The sequence below is a fragment of the Ochotona curzoniae genome, unplaced genomic scaffold (assembly GCF_017591425.1).
Source record: "Ochotona curzoniae isolate NIBS_2020 unplaced genomic scaffold, NIBS_Ocur_1.0 contig_3819, whole genome shotgun sequence".
Taxonomy (NCBI): domain Eukaryota; kingdom Metazoa; phylum Chordata; class Mammalia; order Lagomorpha; family Ochotonidae; genus Ochotona; species Ochotona curzoniae.
In genome coordinates this window covers 45126542-45139620 of record NW_024466004.1, presented here as the reverse complement: position 1 = coordinate 45139620, position 13079 = coordinate 45126542, and the positions used below count along the sequence as shown (strand labels likewise).

Below are 13079 nucleotides of genomic sequence, written 5' to 3'. Positions count from 1 at the left end.
CCCATTATCATTCCTAGATTCTTTGCATGCCATTCCTTCAGCATGCTATTCAAAGCAAGTTTCACTCAATTCAAAGTAGCATCTACACTGAGAAAAATCAGTTTTAATATTGTTGACTTACCATTCCCTCCTACTCAACCATCACTCTTGCTAGATCTCCATGTTGGGTTTTTATTGACAAATAAATACAGGATGTAGGACTTCTTCCTTAATTAGAGATTTGTGAATATATTTACTGAAGTTTATGTGTTCAAGTCTTAACTTTCCATACAGAAGTTATAAGAGTTGAGAGCTTGAGGAGGACATCATAATATAATGGGTGAGATTGCTGTTTAGGCAGCCCATTTACCAAACAGTACTGATGGTTCCAGTCCCAGGTCTCTCAGTTCTAATCAGGCTCCCTCCTCATACATCCTGGGAAGTCGTACATGCTGACTGAAATTCTCTGGTCCCTGCCACCCACATTATGATGATAAAAGGATAATTTGCATGGCCCCTGCAAAAGGATGACATGAAAATTTGTGAATAGTCCCAGCTTATTATTATTATTTTTTCTTTTTTTTTTTTTTAAGATTTAAAAGGAAGACAGAGCTCTGGCATCTAGGCTACAGAGGGCTCATACCATTTTTTTCTTTTTCTTCTTTTTTTTTTAAAGATTTATTTTTATTTATTTATTTATTTTCATTGGAAAGGCAGATATACAGAGAGGAGAGACAGAAAGGAAGATCTTCCCTCCCATGATTCACTCCCCAAGTGAGCGCAACGGCTGATACTATGCCAGTCCGAAGCCAGGAGCCTCTTCCGGGTCTCCCACGCGGGTGCAGGGTCCCAAAGCTTTGGGCCGTCCTCAACTGCTTTCCCGGGCCACAGGCAGGGAGCTGGAAGGGAAGCAGGGCAGCCGGGATTAGAATTGACGCCCATATAGGATCTTGGGCATGCAAGGCGAGGACCTTAACCACTGCGCCACCGTGCTGGGCCCTCATACCATTTTTTTTTCTAACCCATATGAACTGCCAAAGCATTTTGGATGTGAGGTTTTAACCTTTAAGTTAAAAGGCTGGTGAAAAAGAACTCAGGAACTGACCAGGTGTGGTAGCCTAGAAGCTAAAGTATTCGCTATCCATGTGCTGGGATCCCATATGGGCACTGATTCTACTCCTGGAGGTCCACTTCCAATCCAGCTCCCTGTGTGTAGCATGGCAAAGTAGTCCAGGACGGCCCAAAGCCTTGGGACCCTGCATTCATGTGGGAGACATGGGAGGAATTTCTGACTCCTGACTTCGGTTTGCCTCAGCTCTGGCCATTGCAGCCAAATGGGGAATGAATTAGCAGACAGAAAATCTTTCTCTCTTTATCTCCTTCTCTATGTATATCTGAATTTCCAAATTAACAACAACAACAACAACAAAAAAAAAAAAAAAGAAAGAAAGATAAGGAATCTCTGGGACAAAGAGGGAAGAATTACTAGGAAATGCATAAGTAATCTGAAGGACACTTAATGTGATTCTAGAACCTCGTCTATCTTCCACTGTCATCCCAAAGACATTATCAAAGAGCTGGATCAAAATTCTTGCATCTGGAACTTAAACTGGTGGTCCCAATATGATGCTGGCATTACAAGAGACAATTTAACTCACAAAATCACAACTCGATTCTTACATTTTGTCTCATGATGCTGTTTATTAAAAACACTCTTACTTGTAAATGCAATATTTTGGTTGCAACTCCAGTGTTCCTGCTTGCCTTTTGATTGTTATTTCTGGTTTTATAATTTTGACCAGTATTGCCAGACTTTTCTGTTTCATAATCTTTAATATGAAATGTTAAACATAGGATTTTCAATTTCTATTGTACCACTGAATTTAATTACATAATTTCTGCTACTTATTAATTTACTTTTTATTATCTACTCTTTCCTTCTCTTATGACTTTCAATGTGAGTACTTTGCTTATTAATTCTCAACTGATCTTCTTAATAAAATAATTGAGGATTATATTTTCTGAATTTTAATTTTTGAAACAATTTTGTTTTCCTTTTATTTCAATATAATATATTGAGCTGCTTTCAAATGACAAAACATACAGTTTTGTTAGCTAATTTTATTTATTTCTGACTTAACTGTATTTTTAATTAAAGTAAAACCTTGCTGTATGTGATTAAAACAAAACGATGGTTCTGAAGAGACTTTGAGCCCACTTCTGAGCTTTCCCTTCCCTGAAAGACCAGAGGATAGCGCCATGATTGGAAAATCAAATTTATGGCCAGGTTCACATATTATAGGAAAAGACTGCCTCAGTAGGCTGATGCTGGCCTGTCAAAAATCAGCCTCATTCCAACAACTTGAAAGACTGAAAAATACAGATTTTTAAAAATTGTATCAGGGAATTGAGATTCAAATTCCTGTGAAGAATAGATAAAATTCTCAAAAGATGTCCTCAGTAAAACTGACTGTCAGACGTCCTTGACTGGGATACAGTTCCTAATGGAATAAACTGTGTTCAGGCCCCATGCCAGGAAAAGAATATAAGAGCAACCATGAAACTTGTTCATGCTCATGGGAAATCGCTAGACAGCATTTTAAGACTGGTGAACAAAAAAAGATGGAACTAAGTACTGGTGTTGAGTACTAACATGGGGAAAAGGAAGAGGAAATAATTTTATGAGGAGATAGTGAAATCCAGGTCATATCCAAGAAGATTTTACACCGGAACTAGCAGAAGGACCTACGTGATAAGGAGCAAGTTGCTCATACTGTACTAAGTGATCCTAATCGTGGCCCAAATCTTGTAAGATAATGGTTCGAGTCTGGCTCTCACTGTGAAGACTAGAGCCTCTTGTTCTAGTTCCTGTCAAGTGATGCCTTTCCTCATGTCACGATGCAACAAAGAAGCTTTCAGACATGTGTGCCCTGAACTCCTCAACACCCAGAACCATCAGAACCATGGCTCCATAAATCTCTGCTCAGTATCTTACCCCATCTCAAATATTGTTTGTTATGTAATCATAAAATGAATAATAGTGTATTATTTTCCTTATAAATATTCTTAGTTAACCCATTAAGTCTCCTGTAGAAATTCTGTATCCTCCTTGACTATTTATTAGGCATTTCACAAAACAATTATGATTCAAGTATGGTTTGTATCCTGTACCATAAAGTAAGCGGTTTCTTTTGTAAATCACACTCTTCTATGAATACAACTTCAAAATGACAATTTGAGGTGACAATCATTGCTATTTTTGACTGAGTTAACATGAAGAAGTTAATTATCAGTTAGCTGTTATGTGTCTGATGTAGGAGGTCATAAAATTGCAAAACCCTTATAATTTTAAAATAAAGATTTAGGTTTAAGCTTGATTTTTTCTATTTAGAAATTGACCATCTCTGAGCTCAGTTTGTGTATAACCTCTCAATTGGACAATATGAGCATGTGAAACAGAAAAGCTAAATAGACTATAACTGTCCATCCATGAACACTTCCATTAAAAATAAGTGAGAGAAAATAAAATTTAAAAAAACACAGTAATAAATGAAAGATTTTATACAATTTAAAAAATTCCCAAAAGAACATATGAATAACACAAACATGTGAACAGAGCCTATCCCCTTAGCAGTGAAAGAGATAACAATTAAAAATGCAATGCTGTACAATTTTATACACACTGGATTAGTAAAAGTAATGTGTCAGAGTGAATACTGATAAAGATACAGGGTCACACAAACTCTAAAGAAATTCTTGAAATGAGAAGAAATATTGATGTGAGGTAGGTCACGTGTCCTTCTCTGAAATGAGGTACGATGCAAATATTTAGAGAAGGAGCAAAATCTAAAGAATTCATAAGATGCTGGTCATATTGGAAATGATGATATTTGAATAATTTTAGCATAAACAAAATTAATTACTGTATTGCTGTTTAAGAGATTTAGTGATTTTTAAAAAGAAATATCTTTTATTTAATTTTCTACTAAATAGCAATTTGATTTTTATGCATCTCTCAATTGTACAATTGTTTTTACAAAAGCACTTTACACTTTTAATAAAATTGTTGAAGATTCCACTCTTTTATAACTTTACTTTCACTAACAAGACAAGTGCTGGAGTTTAGCATGCACTAAAAAAATCTAAAGAAGATATCTTACTACTGTATTAAAAAATACATTGTAAGGCTGGGGTTGTGAGATGGTAGGTAAAGCAAACTCCTGTGAATGACACTTGCATCATAGATTGAGGGGTGGCTTCAAAACCTTTCTATTCCACCTCCAATCCAGCTGTGCTCTAACGCACTTGGGAAATCATCCAATGATGGTCACCTCTTTAGGGCTTCTGCCACCAACATTAGAGCTGAATTGACTTCCAATCTCCTGGCTTTTGACTCGTCTATTGCAGGTGTAATAGCCACTGATGGAAGATATCTTTCTCTCGCTTGTAACATGTCCTCGTTTAGTCTCTCCTTCTTTGTTATTATGCCCCTTAAACAATTAAACCTTCAAAAATAAGTTTAAAAATAAATCATTTTGGAAATTCAGGATGATATCTGAGATATATTCCTTCTGTAAACAAAATCAGGCATCTTAAGTATAAGTTCATAATTTTTTTAAAATTTATTTATAATCTTACTTGAGTTGATTAAGGCACAAAGGGTCAAGGGCTACAGGAAAGTGGGTAATACCATTGTTTTCACAGTAATATCATCATTTTTCCCCCAGGGGTCAGCGGAGAAACAAAGTGAGAAGCCCCACCCAGCCTCACATTCATTCCAGGTCCCCGATGTGGGGCAGGCTCCGACGGTCCTGCTCAAGCAGTTTTGCTAGTTCAACATAATTGTTCTTAAGAGTCTATCCCTGAGGCAGCGCTGTGGCACAGCAAGAGCCATCATCGCTGTCTAGAGTGCTGGCATCCCTTGTGTGAGCCGAATGTTGTCCAGGCAGCTTCACTTGTGATCCAACTGCCTGCTGTTTGCACAAGTATTTGAAGCCTTGCAAGCATACAGGAGACCCAAATGATGCTCCTGGTTTCAGCTTCACCAGCCCTGCTTCTGCAGCCATCTGGGGAGTGAATCAAGAGCATAAAGACCTATTTTGACCATTTTGTCTCTCTCGGTAACTCTGTATTTCAAGTAAGTAAATGTTATATATGACAAAGAATTTATACATTGAAAATATTCCAGGATTCATATTAATGAATGAAAATCCACTTTTCAAAATATATCTATAAATCTTACATCATGTCATTTCTTAAATATATAAATACATATATATATTATTTTTAGTGGAAAGGTAGATATACAGAGAAGAGGATAGACAGAGAGAAAGATCTTCCATCTGATGATTCACTCCCCAAGTGACTGCAATGGCCGATACTCACCGATCAGAAGCCAGGAGCCAGGAGCTCTTCCAGGTCACTCACGCTGGTGCAAGGTCCCAAGACTTTGGGCTGTCCTAGACGGCTTTCCCAGGCCACAGCAGGGAGCTGGATGGGAAGTGGGGCTGCTGTTATTAGAACTGGTGCCCATATGGGATCCCAGTGCATGCTAGGCAAAGACTTTAACCACAGGCCCATCATTTATTTTATATTAAAAATGAGATTGTAAATTTTATCTACGATCAAATAAGTTAAATCAAATGTAAAAATACTGAGATTACCTTAATAAAACTCTCAAAGTGTTATGCATATAAAAATAAACATGAATTTTGTAAGGGAATATTGTACTTAGCTTGAAGAATACCATTAAAAATATATAAAAAAAAACACTTCAGTTACAGAAATAAAATATTTTTGAAAGGCAGTAAAATGTAACGGCTCAGCCTGACATTTTTATCAGCGATGGTGAACCTTTGCCCAGTCTTCACAAATTTAAATGCTGCTAATAAAAAATATCCTCAGAGTTTTTGCAAATTAAACTGACCTCTTATACATGAAGTGTACTCAGTAGCACTCACTATCCAACAAATGCAACGTTTCTACGATGATTACTTAGCAGTTAATATTACAAGCTAAGAAATCCATGCTTTTTTTCATTTTCAGTCTTCAAATATTCCAAAGAAGAAACCAAAATTTTAAAAAATTGAGACTTTCAAGCAACAGTCTGCTAAGTTGAGACAGAAATATGGGAATAGTCAGGTATTCGATATATGGTAAATGGTAATCTCTTACATAAAAACTAGTTATGCCTAAGTTTAACCCAGAGATCTACTTGTTACGTATGGTAAAGTTTATAAACCTTTCATCGCGTGCATGTTTACTTTGACAGGTGCCTGTGTTTGTCTCTTTTGCTTAATGACTGTTTTACAAGTCTCCACAATAACACTGAAAACTAACCAACTATTTGGAACAGAAATCTATGCAGGCTGATTGTTAAATGATATCCAATTTACTCAAGCATTTGATAGTGATCATTTATTTTTACTTCTGTTTGAACATGAGAAAGTTCTTGAAAGGGAACACAAAATGTTTACAGATAAAGTTGAAATCCAGGAGCTATTGCATTGTTTAATTATTAAATTTTCACCAAGTGAAATAAGAATAGTTAGTTATGATCTGTGTAAATGAGCCATTGGAAATATAATTTTACTGCATGAAATAATACAACTTCATGAAAAGCACATTTTAATGTTTTCATATGATCACCAGGGTTTATGAATATCTTTAAGGATATGAGTATCATATGTATGAGTGTATATAATATACTAGTATATATAATACATGTCTGAATGTATGTGTTTTAAATTGACAAATAAGGTGTTGTAAGTTAATGCAATAATTGGATAGAACCTGGGATATACTTAGTAAAGGAACATGAAGAGAAACAGCAATGAGTTTATTAGTGTTACTATTTGAGTTTGGAATGGGACCCTGAGGCTGGAAAAGTTTTCTGATTACATATTTGTTTAGTTTCAAGTTTATTGACCGTGGTTTCCAAGGCCTCCTGTAAATTAGATTGGGTTTAGCTTTCAATCTCATGGTCAATCCCCATCAGGTTTATTTTCGAAAATATAGGTTTCATGAGATTAAATAACTTAAAGTTCACATCCCTTAAATGTTTATATTAATACCTGACCATCACCCATTCAGTTTCTACTATAATCGGCTTTTTCCAAGATTACCATACACTTTCTATACTGTATTGGAACTAGTTCTTAACTTGTGCTCATTGTATTTTTAATTTGGTTGACCTTATTGAGCTCCCTATCCATACTTGGATTAGGAGTCATTGGGCTTTCATAAAACCCACACCGATTTTAACATTTCATACAGGAAATCAATAGGAAGATTATGTTTAATCCACAATACCTTGTAAACATTTTAGACACAAATATTGAATCTCAAATGTTCTTAACCCCAATGCCTGGCAAAATTTGGTGTTGAATAATAAATGTTTAATAAAACTTTCAAAATTGTGTTCAGGAGCAAATTATTTAAAAATTTGAAGGATGGTTGGGAATTATAAAGTAGAGAAGAAAGAAAAAAAATACATTTGTAAAATAATCATCAAAATTTGAAAAATGCACACTTATAAGAAAATAAGATGTTAGATCATCTATGATACATAAAACATATCCTTGTAAAACATAATATCCTGTTTTTCCATGTTATATTTTCTCAACAGAAACAAAGTATTTTTTAAAACATATGCAAAGTTTACAAATCTAGAATAATATAATTCATAGATGATGATTCACTCCATTGCTGTTGCAATATCCTGACTACATGTATGAGTAGCTTGTGAAAAATAAACCTGTTGAAGGGACTAGATATTTTCAAATATTCAGTTTTACTAATATATTTCCTGTTTTCCGCATATGAGGTAACTGCATCAGAGAAACCATCATTCTTGTGTTTTTGCATTTTTTCCCTAGACTGTCATTAATTTTTAGGTTCTAAAAAAAAACTTCTTAAAAAAAAGATTTCAGATAAAATTTAAAGCAATGATAACTGTGTGAGACTGCAGTTTCCTATATTTAAGGGAAGCACATTACCTAGAAAAATTGAAAATAATGATTTACTGTTATTTGCTTATAACTTTTTTTCTGAAAGTACTGTCAAGACATCTACCTTTCATATTTTCTCTGTAAATGCTGGTCTTCAGAGTAGTATTCTAACTTGTAGCTTATTGGTCCCACCATTGTGGCAAACTAGGTCAAGTCACCAAGCAGATCTCCAGCAACCCATTTGGACACCAGTTCATGTTCAGACTGCTTCACTTTTGATCTTTCTCACTGTTAACAGTGTGGAAAAACAGCAGACAAGGGCCTTATATTTGAATCCTTGCCACCAATATGGGGAGACCTGGGAGAAGCTCCTGACTCAGTCCTGGCTGTTATCATCTGGGAAATAAATTGGTAAAATAGATGATCCCTTCTTTTTGTCCCTCTTTTTCTTTCTTTAATTTTACCTTACAAATATGAATGAATGAATACAATGATGATATGCAATGGGTTATAAGAGATATTAGTTGCTGAAAAAAGTAACATTTTGAAGGATTTCAATGAATCAGATTAAAGAATAAAATTCTAATAATACCAATAGCAAGAGGCACATTTTTATATGTACCAAACTGTTATACTATACTCTTTGCAAACGTTTTGGTATAATTGTTTTCTCAGTGCTATTATTCACATAATAGATTTATGTGGGGGCAATTCTTCTCTTAAAATTCCTAGAGTCACAATATTTGTAGTTATAGAGTTTGAATAGTAAACAATCTTGGAAGAGAAAGACCTACTGCATTTGTTTTATCAATGATTTATTTCTATTATGATTTAATTGTCATATAACTAGCATACACTTTGTATAGGAAGTGAAGTGAGGAGATTAGCAACAAGCATTATAAAGAGTCAACTCATCAATTAAATTAGTTATAGCACAAATATGACTCAAAATGAAAGGTGCAGTATGTCCAGAACTAATAAGCTCGATGTAGTGATCCGACTGTGGGTTTTCTTGTATTCTACTGCACAGCTCCTCCATTTAACATGGAGAGTTTCATGCAGCCACACTCTTAGTTTAAAATGGTTAAAATTTTTAGTTGAAATCTTCAGGCTCAGGTTGCCTTTTCTACTGTTTTCTTTGTTATACAAATAAAAATGAGCCACATTGTGGTTTTTATAACAGTTTTGCAAAAGTGCTCATTTCCATGTATTTAAAATGTGTGTAGAGGCTCATGCTCTATACCTGTAAATTTAAATGTAGGTAGGTCTAGTCACTTCAAAATAAATGAGAAAATGTAGGATGGATGGAACCAGATACACAGCAGTGTACAACACATTTTGGTTGTTGACTAGAAAACTTGGGAAATTTTGTCATCTTCAATTTACCTTGCCTCATTCTGATCAAAAGTTTGTAGACACAAATAATGCTGTATAGAATGGAGATGGGGTTTGTGGAGCAGCTGAGATTTCTTTTTTTTTTTTTTTTCCAGCAAGCATGTGTGCTTTCCCCTGAAGATATAAGCACAATTGCCATTCAGTTGGAACACTAACTACAAGTTGAACACAAAGGGTTCTGACCTCATTGAAACATTATTTATGGTGAGGCAGTGTCTGCAAATAGCATCCATTAGGACTAAATGCCTAGCCTATGAGATGGGAAAAAGGCACCTGCACAGAAAAACGCAATATCCAGATTAGGTGCCTGCTCTTGAAATTACTGAGTTTAGTAGAAGAAAGTTGCATTTACTCTCAGCCCTGAGAATTACACAATACATTCTTCTATCTCTAAAAATCAGCCCTAGAGAGAAAAGAAGTCCACTTCCTTCAAAGGTAGAAAGAATACTAATATTTGAATCAATTATCTCACATTTTCCTAAACACATAAGATTCCTCTCAAATACTGCTGTATTGTAAGATATTTCTTAACAATTTATGTGTAGTTTCATTTATAAACTATCCTAATATATGTAAATGTATTTTATGCACATTAGCTTTTTACATATATAAATATGTCTGAATGTACAAATAGAGTTTAAAAATAATAGAATATATTGAATAAATATTTTAATAAATTTATCAAAAAATTTACAGGAAAGAGATTATGTTGAAGGATGTATTTTCTAAATATATGCTTTAAGATTTTAGTATTCAACAGTATCGTCAAGCTTTATTTGATACTCTAAGTAAGACAGTCGTGTTGTGTAGGGTCACGATTATGTCGGTACAATTTGAGGGCATCTTGGATATTTATTTTAAATTTAATATATGTTTATGTATGTGAAGAAAAAACAGACTTTCAAGAGTTGTACCACTGATATACTCTCCAAACCTATATAAATATGAAAATTGTAAAATATACAGATAGGTGAGAATAAGAATCAATAAGCCAACAAAAATATATTGAGCACTTACACAAGCAAGATCTGATACTAGGCCAATAAACCTACATACATTTATATAAGTACCATATTTGAGATTCTGACAATAAGTGATACTCTTTCTGTACTTGTCTACACACTATTATTTTTTGATATCTGGAGGTTCGAGGTAACTTTTGCCCTTATCTGCTACACGGAAAAGCTGATTGTTTTTTCCCTCTTGCAAGCACAGAACCTAGTTAGTGTCTGATCTGGGAATGAAAACACTGGTTCACATGTCTGACTTTGATGATTCGTTATTTATGGAAATAATGTATTCCTGTGTATTCAATTCAACAACACATTTTATATCTGAAAACATTTTGGGGAACTTAGGAGCCTTAGTTTCCATTTTGTTTTTTATATTTGTAGTCTCCTATTTTAATTGCTTATAGTATTCCATTAATGCATAATATGTAAATTTAAAAATTCAGTAAAAAACAGATTGATGAATTTAACTATTCATATGCTATATAGCATGTAAATAATTGTTAAATCTGAAATAATAATTTGAACAAAGGAATTGGATCTAATTTTCTCATTGCATAACATCTACTTAACTTGAATACTTTTGGTATTTCTTGCTTATATTTTTCCCACGTTGATCTGATGCCTTAAGGTTTTCACTTTGAAGACTCTTTATGCTGATGTGAACACAGTCTCTTCATTCACTAAAAAATTAACAGTTTTTCCTACTCTGACATTTGATTATTAAATGCATTCCTGTTGTGTGATCTTTGGTTAAAGCTTGAAACCTATACCACTGCCAACTTTGAATTTAAGTATGCATTTTTTTATAGTTACCAAATAAGTATGCTACCTAAAAATAATAAGTTACTTTCCAATGGCAAAACGTTTTGAGTGATTCTAGAGACAAGCATAATGGAAATAAGATGACGATTCTTTTCAGATAGCCAGTATTTTCCAGAAATAAATTCCAAGTTGTAAGAATTACCCTTGCCACTCCCTCCCCAGCCTCCTATGATAGGACTAAAATGTTTAGCTGTTAGAACTAAACAGAGAAAATTCCTTTTCAGTGCTTTGACATTTAGTTCTATCTGAAGCTTGTTAAAGGTCATTCAATTTATTTCCTTGCATTTTGCTTTCATTATCTTGCAAGCTACTTTGGTGAATTAATTCATTTAATACTGTGAAGATGAAAATTGATTTGTATCAGATCATCTCAATCTGTAGATAACTTGCTAATTTCAGAAACATTTCATTTTTATTTGTAATGAAGAAGAAGGTGTGGAAAAGATATGAGTAAAAAAAAAGATCAAGAAAATTGGATATTATAATAAAAGCATCATTTCCTGAGCTACTTTTAAAAATCAACCATAATTTTATGCTTTAATAATAACAAATGATAAGAGAAATAGGTGCTATAAAATTGTTCATGTAAAACGAAGGGGAAGAATTAGAAGTATAAACAATCTAGACACATCTTCTTTACATCCAAATAAAAATATCATGATAGATTTAAAGTATGTGTTCAAAGGAAGAGAAGTTATAACAAACATGGAGATGGCAAAAATTATCTCTATCAAACCTCATAGCTAGAAATGTAAACGAAAGAGAAGTGTAAAATTGATAAGAGACTAGAATGAACACGATTAGATCAATTCTATTAAATGTAAGGGAAGAAAATAAATGATTCAACAGAAGTAATCGGCGTCCCCGTTTGTTCAGTTAGCCACTGGAGGTCTTTGTCAAAATCTTTTGACAAGCTAATTAAACACGGACAGTTGTGCAGCATTTGGTGTTTACCTTTGTGAAATGAATCAACTCATCTTCAAGAACCTATATTTGTATTTTCTTCACTGCCCTGTCATGGTGACCTTTCTGGTACAATATTAAGCACAAACTGCATGTTCATCAAGACAGTCTCAGAGTCACAATAGAAATAAAATACCACCTGAAGAGATTTTTTGAGCATTATTTAACTCAGTGAAATAAATATTTATCCAGCAACATCCGAATGTGTCTGGAAATTTGCAGAGTCCGAAGTGACACGATGTCACCACCCTTAAGAAGCTTGTGATAAGCCGCATAATAAAACCTGAGCTCTGAAATATTTCAGTATTAGAGTTCACTTCAAATATTTCTTTCTGAATCAGTTAAATCTTTTCCTTAAGATAATTGCATTCATTTTTTAAAGACTGAATTCTTCAAAGCAATGTGTAACCAATAAGCCTAGAAAATAGAAAATAAGAAGAGAGGTTGCTTTCATTATGCTTTTCACTTTAACACTTAGTATGGAGTGACCTTGCAGTGGTACAGCAGGATAAGTGATGCCTTCAGGCTAATATAGTTTATATTTTCCCTAGTGCCTGACAAAGAAGTAGAGACCAAAATGAACTATTCTGTACATTTGTAGTGGTGTGCTACAGGGTCATTTTTGCTTCACAAATTCTTCCTATCTGAAGATTCGAAGTAGGTCAACGTTTTTGCCAGTAATCCATCTCAGATGCAGCCTTACAGGTAGACCGGGAAGTTTGGCCAGCTCAGCTGGTGCCTTGATACTGCTGTTTTGGAAATATCATTTTGTGGTAAATTTATTACCTTACAGAAAAAAAAATCTTGAATAAATACAGTTTGAATAAAGTGGGCAGTGTTAATTTGACTAATGTATTAGATAACACGTCTTTAAACAAATCTTAGGACATCAAAACCAACTATTTTTAAGGCCTTTAAATATTTTAACTCTAATAAGAATCAATGCACGTGGCATTGC

The 13079-nt window shown here is 34.0% G+C and overlaps 1 non-coding gene across 1 annotated transcript; it reads left to right on the top strand.

The window, feature by feature from the left end:
* Nucleotides 1-437: 437 nt before the first annotated feature.
* LOC121158845 lies at nt 438-541 on the top strand. Its single transcript, XR_005884233.1, has one exon. It is a non-coding gene; the product is annotated as a U6 spliceosomal RNA (small nuclear RNA).
* The last annotated feature ends 12538 nt before the right edge of the window (nt 542-13079 follow it).